This window comes from Chlorocebus sabaeus, chromosome 25, assembly GCF_047675955.1.
Source record: "Chlorocebus sabaeus isolate Y175 chromosome 25, mChlSab1.0.hap1, whole genome shotgun sequence".
In the NCBI taxonomy this organism is placed as follows: Eukaryota; Metazoa; Chordata; class Mammalia; order Primates; family Cercopithecidae; genus Chlorocebus; species Chlorocebus sabaeus.
The window spans coordinates 38,939,646-38,953,086 of record NC_132928.1 but is presented as its reverse complement, the minus strand read 5'-3'; positions in this window follow the sequence as shown (position 1 = coordinate 38,953,086).

The window sequence follows — 13,441 nt, the reverse complement described above, 5'->3', positions numbered from 1 at the left end:
TGCACAGATTATTATTGTGTAGATTAATGAATATCTCAAGGAAATGCACACCCAAATATCTATCACAGATAAAACTTATGACATATTACCAGTACCCCAGAAATCCCCTTCCAACTCATTTATATTCATTTCTTCCTGCAATCCCACTGAACATAATCATCTGAAAATGAGCAAGACTATAACTGCTCTGCCCACCATCTCCCTCCTTCACTGCTACTTTCTTGACAATATTGGGGATGTCGGAAGACAACTGCTTAATCTAGTGATTTTTTCTTTTATTTCTGGTTCTTCAAGATTAGAATATGCCTAGACAACTCACCGTGTCGTTCAAGACCTGACTGATTTCGTTTTCAGAGTCTCTTTGTCTATGTCAGACTCACTTATACACAGACCAGGCATCCGCCCTCGGCTTTGGAAGGTGCAACAGCTCTCACCACACCTACTCATCTATGAATGGCTCAGTTCTCTGTGGAATTCAGTTCTTCTAAATCTTTCTTTTGCGTGATGCCTTAGGTTTTTGTGTTACTTTACTAGGGCTGCAATAACAAAGTACCACACACTGTACGGCTTGATCAATAAAAATTTCTTTTTTCACCATTCTGGAGACTCGATGTCCATGATAAAGGTTTTGGTAGAGATTTTTTTTTTCTTTTTCTTTTAAGTCTCTCTCCTTGGCTTATAGATGGCCATATTCTCCCTGTGTCTTCACATGGTCTTTCTCTGTTTGTGTCTGTGCCCTAATCACCTCTTCCTGTAAGCACACCAACAATATTGAATTAGGACCAACCCAATGATCTCATTTCAACTTAATTACTTCTTTAAAGACCCTGTCTCCACATAGAGACACACTTTGAGGTACTGGGGCTTAGGACTTCAGCATATGAATTTCAGGGATACTCAATTCAGCCCACAACAGTTATATATTTTTAAAGTATTTTTATTTTCCCTGGGTGTTTTTGTGTGCATGTTGTTTGTTTGTTGTTGTTACTACTGTGAGAACAAAGGACTTTTGCATCTTCTTAACTGAAAGTGGAAGTGAGAATCAAAAACTTAGTTCTCTTTTATGGAATCCAGTTTTTGCTGTAATTTTCTCTTTTTGTTCTCCATTTTCTTCCTCATGTTAATCATATATAGATTGTTTTGGGGTTATTTCTACTGTGTGTTATTTCCGGTTATTTCTACTCATTCATTGGTGTTTGGTTTTATTTCCTGACATGCAAGGTTTTAATTAAATCTGGATATTCTATGTGGAAAATTACAGAGTTAATTCAAGGTTCTGGATTTTTAACTTCTGGTCTCAATAATAGAGACAAACTTCAATTGAATCATCACTTGAGCTGTATTAAGACTCAGTTTTAATATAGCTCCCCAAGGGCTTGTTTCTTGATAGTTTTCCTTCATCATAGAAATAGGTTTTAATGTTATCAGTGGATTGACCAGGCTTTCCTCTTAGGAATTCCTGACTTTCTAGTATCTTTGTTGCTAACAGGCCTTCAAACAGATTTTCGTATTTTTTCAATGTTTTTAGTTGTTCTCAGGGGGATGATAAAAACTATTACTCCATACCCTTGGCTAGAGGTAAAGGTCTCTTAAAAATTTAGCTGTACCAATAAACCTTCTATAAATAAATGCTAATTCTTGTTTTATGTTTAAAAATTAATGCTTGATGATAACTTGTATATCTCAAACAGAGTTAAGGTTAAATAAATTCTTACAACACAAACCAGTGAATACTATCCAGCCAAAAACTATTAAGTATAAAGAATGTGTGAAAATACAAAAATGCTTAAATTATTAAGTAGGCACAATCACATCATTGTGTACATAGTATGCTTGCTATTGGAAAATATAGTTTTAAAACCGTCTTGACAAAAGAAAACCAAATACCACATATTCTCGCTTTTAAGTGGGAGTTAAATAATAAAAGCACATGAACACGTAAAGAGGAACAATGCACACTAATGCTCATTGAAGTTTGGACGGTGGGAGGAGGGAGAGGATGAGGAAAAATAATTAATGGGTACTAGCCTGGGTACCTGGGTGACAAAATAATCTGTATGACAAAACTCCATGACACAAGTTTACCTATGTAACAAACCTGCACATGTACCTCTGAACTTAAAAATGAATTCTAAAAAAACCTGTCTTGACTGTACTGGGAAGTATACCATTCTGTTTTGGACAAGAACAAGTGTATATATTATTGACAACAGAGACTTCCTTTATTTTAAAAGTTTTAATTTAAAATAAACAGACTTCATTTCCATGTCTTTTGGAAAAATCTTGCCACGCTATATTATTAAAAACATTTTCACAAGTAGAAAATTAATATAAAACAGCACAATGCTAGCCTTACTTTGTAACAATGCTTTCTAATTTTAATTAGCCTGTGATCAACTTCTCAAACTCTTCTCAGTGTGTATGCACACATACACGCATACACACACATATACTTCTTATGGACACTGTCAAAATGTCTTCTGTCTAATGAGTATTTTTGTGGAGCCTATAGATAACCGGATAATGTTCATGCATATTTATTGTTTTATCATTTACAGTAGAAGATGACCCATATGTTTTAAGGTTTTTAGAATTATCATCCATCCTTTAAGTTCTCAGCTGTATCTTCACCCAGCTAACCCCAATTATTTCCAGCTAGATTACTTCTGAAAATGTTTGCTTTGGCACAGAACATTTAATTTATATTTTATTCAACAGATTTATATTTTAAATATACCACAAGTAAAATGATTTGGCTCTAAACAATTTTTATACCTTATATATCCCTGTATTTCACAAGGCTGTAAGTCCATTAATTCACATTTTGGAAAACACTAAGAAGTATGCCTTTTTTCAGTTCATTATGCTTTCTACCATTTCTTGTTTCCATAAATTTGTTATGGTCCCTATGATGGTACTGCAGCATTGCGTATTGGCTAACTAGTGATGGCAAGAAACTCACATGCAAAAATGTACGTGCACATTGCTGGATCAAGTTTCCTATTTAATAAAAATACAAAAAATAATATCTGGTAAGAAATGCAAGCAAAGAAGGAATACTATGCAGCTCACCTGAGACTTTCTGAGATCCGCAGGCCATTCAATGGGAATACTTTCAGGGACAGATTATGAACATGGGTCTTGTCAGATACAAGAAACTGTATTTTATACTGAGAAAAATCCCTGAGGCTTACACACATATTAAGGAGAAAGTTAAACCAACAATTTGCTTTCATTTCTTTAATTAAAACAGTGTTTACAGAAATATGCATCCTGTACGTATTGACCTGAAATCAGTGGCAGTAAGACCGTAATATCAGTATTGAGGCAGGTGGGAGCAGAATCAGAGCGCAAGCATTCCTGAGCAGTGCCCTGACTCCAGCATTCCAGTGTCCCCAAAAGAATATTTCTCTACAGGTTTGGGTTATATTGGGGTCTCAGGCAGATATATTTTTCCCTCATAGTTACTTTTTGCTTTCATTAAACACATGGGAATAACTGTACTTCTACAGGAAAAGATATCCTCTCACTTTTAGTGAAAAAATCAAATCTATCTAAATTTTGCATTTCCATTTTTGAAAAAGACATAGTATACTATAGGAAAATATTTGACTGATATAAAGGAAACAAGAGCAAGTCCCATGATAAATGGTAGATATATCTGTTTAGGTCTAATCACTGGAGAGAAACCACACAGTAATTTGAACAGGGGAAGCTGAATACAAAGAATTACTAACTGTAGCATGGGATTGCAGTAACAACAAATCACATTCAAACAGTGTGCTGGCCAAAGGAAACATATTTGTGAGCCAAATCTTGCTGATTTTGAAATCTCTGCTTGAAATACTGTTATAATATCTTGACAGAATATCTGAGCATAGTTCAGATTCTAATGCTACCCTACTAAAACACTTAAATTTGATTTAAACAGCATTATGAATGATGTGTGTAAATCTCCATAACTTGGAATGTGGACTATTAAATTCTATGCCTCACCATCCTTTCTTCACCTCTTCCTTTATAAGTATCTTAACTCTGTTTTATGAGGACTGTAACTATTTCTTTATGAAGACCCTGCCAGTACTCTGTGAAAACATGGTTTGAGTTACTGAATTTAATTAATAGCATTCTTCAGTCATAGGTTTGCTTGCAGTGCAAACATTTGACTTGGTAACAGTAACTGTATTTTTAAAACTATTGAGAGCATAATGTCATTAATGGTCTGTCTTTAAGATATCATTAATATCAATTTCTGAAACACTTTTATTATTTATTAGATGTATAGTTTTAATTATTGAAGTTCAAAATACTATTGAAAGTGCATTGCTTGTGTATGAAGCAAAAAAATGATTGAGATTGTGAAAAAAATGCAATTAGAAAATATATTTAACATATGCGTATTAATACTATTTAGTTCGTCATAGAGGAGTTGTCATGACTGATTTAGATGTCCCTCTTCAATCCTCTCTGAGATCCCAATATATTACACAATCTTAGTACTTTTTACACTACACTGTAATTTTTGGTTTATTTCTCTGTCTTCTGATCAAGATGACACACTTCTTAGGAGCAGGAAATACATAAGGTTTGTTTTTGTTTTAAAATATCTAGCAAAATTAAAAATCAGTTGATTAATATATGCACGGTTGAGTCATGAAAAAATGCCTTTCTATTTATGACTGCTCCTGTACACCCATTTTTCATAATTATATTTAATAAAGATAATTAGAAGAAATATATATAAACATTCAAATAAATTAAAAAGTTTAATTTTAATGTTATTTATATTATATAAGGACCCACCCATATTATTTTTTAAATATTTTGCATATATATATACAGATTCAATTTTTAAAGTTTTTTTTTAAATCAAATAATTCAACATTTTAAACAGCGTAGATGTCTTCAAAATGGCAGAACCTTGAAATATAATTTTAAGACACAATTTGAAATACTTTAGCTTATTAGGTATTGCCATTTTGTGTGAGGGAATGCTCCCTAAAATAATTCCTATATTAAAATTATTAATATTGTCAATGTAATTCACTCTTGACATTGAAGTGTGAATTAGTAACTCAGTGTTGTATTTTTAAAAGCCCTTCTTCGTCTCGCAGTTTCCATCCTACATTAACAAACACAGAAATAACTACTTTTAACACCTTAGGTACTTATTTTTATGTTTATTTTTATATTCATAAGTATGCATTTCTTGATTTATAAATTTTGAGTACCTACTAATTTTCTTTAATAAATTTTGAGAACCTATCATTCCCTCTTCCCTAATACAAGGTAAAAGTATATACTAAATACAATTAGATTATTGTTATCTTCAAAGGCTGAGTGTCAGTATTTTATCTGAGTTCCATTTTATTCTATGGTTTTAAACCCACAGTTTTAATATCTACAATTTTGAGAGTTACTATAACTTCAGGTGATTCCTGGGATTTGTGTATGGCTCAAATAGTTATATCAATGTGCTATTAGAAGTGCTTTTCACCTTTTCTTCTTTTTTTTTCTCCACCATTGAGCTGCTGATTGTTAAATTGTATTTGGGTTATTTTTCTTAATTGTTGGTAACTTCAATCTGCCACAGCAACAGAAATTCCATTTGTTCTGCTTAGACCATTACAGCTGATTATAGAATGCCTTCAGTTTAAATCCAAATCAGCTGAAGAAACGTATCTTATGGCCCTAAGAATTCTGCATTCTCTTTCACAAATGATAAAAGGAATAAAAATTGAGAGGAATTAAAAACCTTTTAGTTTCTAAAAAATAAGTGTATTATTACAATTTAAGTTAAAAAAAGACAAATATGCATAAAAATGACACCATTGGTTATTCTATTAACTACGTAATTATAAAGGACTGTCAAGTTTTTCTAACAATAACTGAAACTCAGCTCTAAATTTAATGATGTATTATTTAAAAAGAGAACTTTAGAAATTGTTTTCCAAACAAAAAAAGAAAACTTATCCAGAAAATAATTATAATAATTTAGCCTTATACTATATTTCAAATAACATCCTGGAATGTATTTTAGTATTACTATGAACTGAATTGTGTCTCCCCAAAATCCATACGTTGAAGCCCCAACCCCAATATAATGGTATTTGGTGATGAGGTCCTGGCAAGGTAGATTTAGATGAGGTTATTCTGCCTGCATGACAGAGTTATTAAAGGATTAATGCCTTTATAAGAAGAGATCCTAGGGAGTTGCACTCTCTCTCTCTCTCTCTCTCTCTCTCTCTCTCTCTCTCTCTCTCTCTCTCTCTCTCTGTCTCTCTCTCTTCCTCCCTCTCTCGCCTCTAGAAGCAAACACACAGAAAAGCAGCCATCTGTAAGCCAGGAAGACAACCCTTGGCTGGCATCTCGAGTATAGAATTTCCAGTACCGTAAATGTGAGAAATAAATTCCTGTTGTTTACACGACCATGACAATGGTATTTTGCTATGGCAACCTGAGCTGAATTATACATGCTTATGTGGCACAGCTGTATAACATATATCTATTTATATTACGTTTAATATTTTTGGTTGTTAACATTTGCTTACCCTACATTCTTTTTTAAAATTCTCAATTAATGCTTAAAATTTTATTTCAGTAAAAACACTAAGATTATGTGCCGTCATTCATCATACTGATATCTTTTAAGTGTCTAGACCTTATTTATTAAAACCAGATTTTAATAAATAAATAATTTACTGTACAATGTGTAAACAGTTTGTAACATTCTACAATGCTTATTTCTCTACCAAAAATATGCCCCAGTGTACTGATGTTACATACAAATTAATATAAATATCCAAATTTTAAAAAAATTTAAGCCATATAATAAATATGATAGCAAGTGCATTGGATAGCCTAGTGAAAAAACTGGAAAAGGAAAGGATTTTCAAAACTGAAACTCATAATCCATTTTAATAGGATAATTTGAGATATTTGTGTTATTAGTTTTAGAAAAACTGACAAAACAATAACCTGCAACTGCATTAATTCTGTGAGTTTATAGGATAATTTGATTAAAACTTAGTTGTACACATTTCTGTCTTGTCTTTTCTTTTCTTTTTCTTTTTCTTTCTTTTTTTTTTTTTTTTGAGATGGAGTCTCGCTCTGTGCCAGGCTGGAGTGTGGTGGCACAATCTCGGCTCACTACAACCTCCACCTCCCAGGTTCAACCGATTCTCCTGCCTCAGTCTCCCAAGTAGCTGGGACTACAGGCATGCACCACCACGCCCTGCTAATTTTTGTAGTTTTAGTAGAGACGCCGTTTTGCCATGTTGGCCAGGATAGTCTCAGACTCTTGACCTCGTGATCCACCAGCCTCGGCCTTCCAAAGTGCTGGGATTACAGGCATGAGCCACCGTGCCTGGCCAGTTGTACACATTTCTTATTCCTAATAAGTGATTTCTTTCATAGGAAAATTCCCATCTAGTAATCTAGATCTTATCATTCTAAAACCTTGATTTAGAGTTCATTAATATTCATTCAACATAGATTAACTTTGTACCTTTGCAATCACTACATAAACAGTAGTTTAAGTTTATATAAAATTAGCTGAATATAACCTTCACTAGTAAAAATTAGAAGAAGTTTGCTAAGCCCATCGAAATTATTAACCCACCTTTGGAAAAAAATGATGAATGTCATTACTTAAAGGATATTCTGTTTGGCATGTACATTACATTTGATACACCCATTTTATTTTCGCTGAATTTTCATGCAAGGCTGTTGCCAAACTGCTTACATAAATCCATAGATAAGTTGTTTTCTAGTAATTCTCAAAGCTACTAATGGCGTGTCAATTCTGTGGATGGGACAGTAAGTGCCAGGGTTGGTTGCAACGTATAATTACGTATTATTCATCTAGAAGCTAATTGTACCATCCAGTTGGAAAACAAGAACACTTGAGAATCCCCAGAGCTTATAGAGGCTTAATAATCCTTATTTTTATGTCAGTTTAATCTAATTTCTAATGTCACTTAACAATTCTGGCTAGGTTTTCAATATGTCTATTTTTTCTTACATTTGCTTCTAAACTCCATAACAGATATTTGAAAACGAGTTTTCCTTTGAGTATAGCTTAAGTGATCTAGATATGGACAAATTGCTCCTCTTTACTAACATTCTAAGATTTGATTGTTCAGCAGAGCAATAGTCAAGCAGAGTTAGAAAGGTTCATATTGCATGCTAGCAGCATGGATATTCACTAGATAGAAGAGCAATCTGTGGATTTAGTAAGGGGGATCATTCCTGTGAATAGTAATGTCTAGATCTGAGACAACATTTTATATAGTTAGCAGATTCCTTGGAAAAATTTAAGTGTTTTATTTTAAAATCTGAATCGAGATGACAAAATAAAGAAAAACATGGTATAAAACTTTTTACAACCATAATCTTAATATTTTCTCCAAATTAGGAATCTGTGCATTAACCTTCTGCCACATTAAAAAAAAAAATCCATCTGTTCATCCTGGAAAACTCAGATATCTAAGCCATACCTAACATGCCACGGGCTCACATTTTGTGATTGCAGGTGAAATACTTCCTATGGTGATATCAACACTTTTCTGGTGCCAGTGCCAATTCTTATTCTCACCACATTTCAAGAAATATTGTGCTCCTCCCTTTAATCAGTTGAAATTCCTAAGGTTGAACCAGCTGGTAGGAAATTTAAGACCAGTGGAAATGTATCTATTTAGATACTCTATATTTGGACAGTATAAGGAAATACTGTGCCATGTTGTGTCAATATTTTTTTTCTAATACTTCGTTCTAAATCATAATGTCTATAAAATATTTGATGAGTTTAAAAATATATAAAAATAAAAGCTTTAAATTGCAAAATTTTGTAATTATATATGCAAAATATATAGATTTAACGTTCATCAGAAAAGTTATATTAAGGACTATTTCCTACGTCTCTAGGAATAGATCAGTTTCTTCCTCTACATATTTAGCCACTCTTATTTGTTGCAGATAGTATGACTATTGCATTTATTTTTAGATGTATTCATCATTAGATAACATGCTACATATAATTTTGGATTTTTATCAGAAAATATGTGTAATTATCTTGGAAATAATGGTTATAGTATTTAAACGTTTATTTTATTAACTGTTAATTTTGTTCAGACTTACTCAGGGACTTTATGACATATGTTTTGAAGACAGCAGCATGAAACTGAACTCTACCAATTTAAACACCAAAAAGTGAGGAACAGGGGAATTCAGGAATCTAAAACAGGGAAAAGGGAAATTTAGGTGTTAGAGACAAAAGAGACAGGCATGCTTGGATACTTATTCAAAGGAGTCTCAGACTTGTTCTAAATGTGATCTCAATGAAAAAGAAAATTTTTTTCTGCTTATTTTGAGCACCAAAGCTATGATTAAGAATTGACTCCTTTGGGTTCTAGCCTAAACCTGTAGTATTTTTCAGCTGTTGGAGGGCATGACTGGAACGAGGTTAAAACACAAAGTTAAAAATACAGTCTGATTTTGGTGTTCCGAATTCTGAATTTATTAATGCCTCCCTAGACTATAGCTAAGTTGATTATAGTTGACATTCCATCAAAATATATTTGGTGCATTTCATATTTGCTCTTTCACATATATAAATATATCATAGTTTCTGGGAATTGCATTAAATGTATGTAAATATATCTATAATGTTCCCTACATTCTGGGAGATTTCTGAAACTACATGAAATATAATTTAAATGTTTATTTTTATATGTACTTTTACTATATTTGATTATTTGTTTAGTCTTTATTAATTAATAAATAATATAGATCAAAATTGGAACAACTGCTCTCTGAAACATGTTTCCATTTTGATGAAAGACTATACATTTTTAGGGACATCATTCATATCTAGAACGCTCTCATTTTCCAAAGAGAATTGTCATGAAATTCTCCTTTCATGACAGTTTATCTCTTCTCTACAAAACACCATGATAACATTTTCATTTCTATGTTTATTCAAAATTATGATGATTAAATGATCCTGAATACAGTAGAATATAGTGAAAATCAATAGGGTGAAATTCTTCATAAGCATCAGGAAATAAGTGAAACGTGTGATAACCACATAATCATCAAAATAGATCAAAATATATTATCATCAAAAAATCAAAATAGAAAAACATATGATCCCACAACACATATTTCCTTGTTATTTCCAAGTTCATGCATAAGTGTAAATGATTATTCCTTGCTTATTTTGTTTTTATTTCAATGCACTTATGTGATACTTATATGATTAAAGTTATGAAAACAGATCTATAAATGTAGACTAATATAAGTAAACACTTTTTAGTGAGTTTTTGCACACACAGTTTTTCCAATTACAGTTGTCACAGTTCCGATTTTTATGTGTTCATTCTAATGTATCGGTTACTCTGGCAATTGGTTCCTAAACATGTTAAGTTAGAAGCATTATTTTCTGTCAAATTTCTATCAGTCATCATTCTTCAGTCTTTAAGATATTGTAAGATATTAAGACGACTGGCCTTTCTAGCTAGTGGCTCAAATAAAAGGGAAGAGTGCCTTTTTTTTTTTCCCCCCATTTGAAAGCATTTGAGAGTGGGAATAATTCCAACAAATGCAGCTGAAGTGCTTAACCAGTTGTCAGTTTGATTCTATATCATTTTGTTTGTTTTTTATAACTATGTTTATAGATTGTTAGCATTTGAAAGCACTCTCCTTGGTAGGAATTTGATAAGTGATTAAAAATTTGGCAAATGTTTTCTCCAAAAGCTTCTAAATAGATTCTATAAACAAAGCCAAGTGAGGTGCAGTGTGAATGATGATTTAGCCTAATAGTTTCACAGTATTTAATGAGTACAGTAAGAGACATGTTTAGGGTATTTTTCCCTTTCCATGAGGCATTTGGAAATATGTGAGCATATAGCTGTCTTTCCATAAGAGGGCTTCATCTTTCAAATCAGCATTATCATACTTATTTGGAACTATGCCCAGAAAAGTTTATTGCTTGTTACTTTATTGAATCAAGAAGAGTTTCTACTGGAATATTTGGTAACTCTTCTGGAGAAGAATTTGTGGAAATATAGATTTGTGTATATTTGTGTATTTGGGAAAAATATAGGCCTACATGTTCCAAAATTATTTACACACATGTTTGAATTATTGACACATATATGATTATAATTTTATAATTCTATTACTCTTCAAGTGATTCTTTTTTCTGAAGAAAATTTTTAGAAAACTATACTGGTTAGGGTTCTTAACAGAAACAAAGCCAACTGGATCTATATATCTTATAAATCTCATTCGCTCCCTCTGTGTGTATGTGTTTATGTACATATATACGTATATGTGTATATGAGTGTATATAGACAGACAAGCACATATGTGTATGTCTGTCTATTTCTCTACAAAGAGATTCATTATAATGAATTTGCTAATGCATTTATAGAGACCAAGATGTACCACAATCTGTTGTCTGCAGGCTAAACTCTCAGGGAAGCTGATGGCACACTTCTAGTCTGAGTATAAAGTCCTAATTACTACAAGTGCTGAGTGCGGTGTAAGTCCCAATCCAAGGGTGGAAGAATATCAATGACTAAGCTCAAACAGGCGGAGACAACACATTATCCCTCCTTTTGCCTTTTTGATCTATTCAGATTAGATGATGTCCACCCACTTTGAGAAGGACAATCTGCTATACTCAGTCTACTGATTCAAATGCTAATCTTATCAGAAATGCCCTCACAGACACACCCAGAAATCATGTTTGATCAAATATGTGAGTATCTATTCTTTAACCAATCAGGTTGACACAAAATTTAACCATCACAGCACTTCATTTTCAGTTTTTATATACCAGAATGTTTAAGGTAAATTGTTGACTCTAAGATGTTTCTCTCCATATCACTCAACAATCATTTTTTATTTTACATTATATTGAGTTTATATTTTTTTAAATTATCCATATCACTTATTAATTAGTTATACATTATTTAACTATAGATTAATTATAATAATTATATATAATTATTATATATATTTAATGATATATAGTTATTAAAACAGTATGTTTCAAGTCTTTAAAAAAATTATTTATCTCATATACTGCATGTTTTCATTAGATGTTTATTATAACATGGATAACTATTACGTGTTAAAACTAGGATTCAAATTCTTGTTTTGTGGGTCAATTTATTTAAAATTATTTACAGAAAGAAGCAAGCATTTGAATAATGTTTGTGTGGGAAAATAAGTAAAAGGATTTAGATTTTTGCCCGGTTTACAGAGTTAGAGAATTAGAAACAAATTAAACATACATGTTGATGTTATAAGTTGCATTAATATAATTTAACACTGCTATGTATACCATGTATATAGGTTTGGAAAAACATTAAAAATTGTAATAAGTACTTTTCATAAGATAAATATGACTACAATTTTATGTTAGTAACATCTATCTATATATTTCATAGAAGTTGTCTATAAAATGTTATAATTTGACCTTGTATATGAATTTTCCAAAGCCACTATACAATGAGAATGAAAGAAAATTTAATTTTTATAAGAAGTGTTATTACATTTTTGAAATAGAAGAATATGTAATATTGATGGTTAATACTGAGTGTCAACTTGATTGGATCAGAGGATGCAAAGTATTGTTCCTGGGCGTGTTTGTAAGGGTGCTGTTAAGGAGATTAACATTTGAGTCAGTGGACTGGGAGAAACAGAACCATTCTCAGTCAGGGTGGGCACCATCTAGTCAGCTGCTAGGGTGGCTAGAATAAAGCAGACAGGAGAAGATGGAAGAGAAGACTTGCTGGGTCTTGCAGCTTTCATCTTTCCCCGATGCTGGATGCTTCCTGCCCTCGAACATCAGACTCCTAGTTCTTCAGTTTTTGGATTCTTGGACTTACAGCAGTGGTTTACCAGGAGCTCTTGGGCCTTGGCCGCATACAGAAGGCTGCACTGTAGGCTTCTCTACTTTTGAGGTTTGAATCACCACTGGCTTCCTTGCTCCTCAACTTGCAGATGGCCTATCGAAGGACTTTACTTTGTAATTGTTTGAGTCAATTCTCCTTAATAAACTCTCTTTCATATTACACATATATCCTATTAGTTCTCTTCCTTTAGAGAACCCTAATACAGTAACACTTGTAAAGATACATGAAACTATATTTTTACTTGTATTTTACTTATATTTTTACTTATATTTTACAAACTGGGAATCCTAATTTACAAACTGTAGCTTGAATCTTAAGATGCCATATCATTTTGAAGCCACACTGATGACTCTTTTGTGTTATAGATAGCATTAACTCATTGCTTTCCTTGTCATCACATTTACAATCTTCTATTCCAGTCAAACATGCACATGGCAGTCAGAGTAATCAAGTCATCATATCAGTCTTCTCTTCTTTACCTGTAATTTTTTCTTATCATGCTCAGAATAAAATCC